The sequence below is a fragment of the Arachis ipaensis genome, chromosome B03 (genome assembly GCF_000816755.2).
Source record: "Arachis ipaensis cultivar K30076 chromosome B03, Araip1.1, whole genome shotgun sequence".
In the NCBI taxonomy this organism is placed as follows: domain Eukaryota; kingdom Viridiplantae; phylum Streptophyta; class Magnoliopsida; order Fabales; family Fabaceae; genus Arachis; species Arachis ipaensis.
In genome coordinates this window covers 114584504-114585495 of record NC_029787.2, presented here as the reverse complement: position 1 = coordinate 114585495, position 992 = coordinate 114584504, and positions in this window count along the sequence as shown.

The window sequence follows — 992 nt, the reverse complement described above, 5'->3', positions numbered from 1 at the left end:
ACTAAAAAAAAACATATTTATTTTATGAATAATATATAATAAAGGATATTATAAAAAAAATTATACATCAACTCGTCTCAATTAAAGTGACTATTTTAAGCATTTCTGTAAGTAATTATTTGAAGAGATTGGGGGTATGAAGCACTGGAAAGGGGGCAATGATAGAGCTACATATATACTATATGTATATATATACCTTCACCTTAACTAACTGCCTTGCTTTTATTTGTGTGTTGGGTCCATCAGTCCATGTAACTTTAATTGGAGGACAACTGCCGAGTGCTGAATGGACTCACCCGCTTTGAGGGTGAACATTAAATTAGTCAAGATTTAAGAGACGATAACGTGATGCTTGTGACAAATAAAGCCTCTCAAGTTCTCAACTTCCTTATAGCAACATATATCCTACATGGTCAGGCTACCATTTCTCTCATTCGAGTTTGAAATCGACCTCCGAGGAACACATTTCATTCATTTTTTTCTTCCACTGTTGATGACTTTTTAAGATCCACCATGCTCTCTCTCTCTCTCTCTCTCTCTCTCTCTNAGTTTAATTTCTAATAAAAAAAAAAAAAAATCCAAACATGATTTGATAATATCATTAAAAGGATTGTAATACAAGGAGGTAATGTTAGATACCTTATGTTCCGTCCTGAGTGATCCGAGAAGTGTGCTTGTCCTTGAGGTCTGCTTGGCCTGGACGAACTTATACGTCTGCTGGGGCAGGTGCAGCAACCGATCTTCGGATATCTCTGAAACACGGCGGTGAGAGTACCTGCAAAAAGCACTCCGACGCTCAAGTAAGAATATATGCTGATTATAGGAAGAAAATACAATAATCGAGAGTAAAAGTTGTGTGTGACGGGTTACGTTTCCTTGTGTTTTATAGGCGAGTAGGGTGGAGTGGCTCCGATATTTACGGTTAGAGTTGTTATCAGCATCTTTCTGTTGAGAGGAGTTACCGCCCAATCAGTTTAGTGGATTCTGTTGTT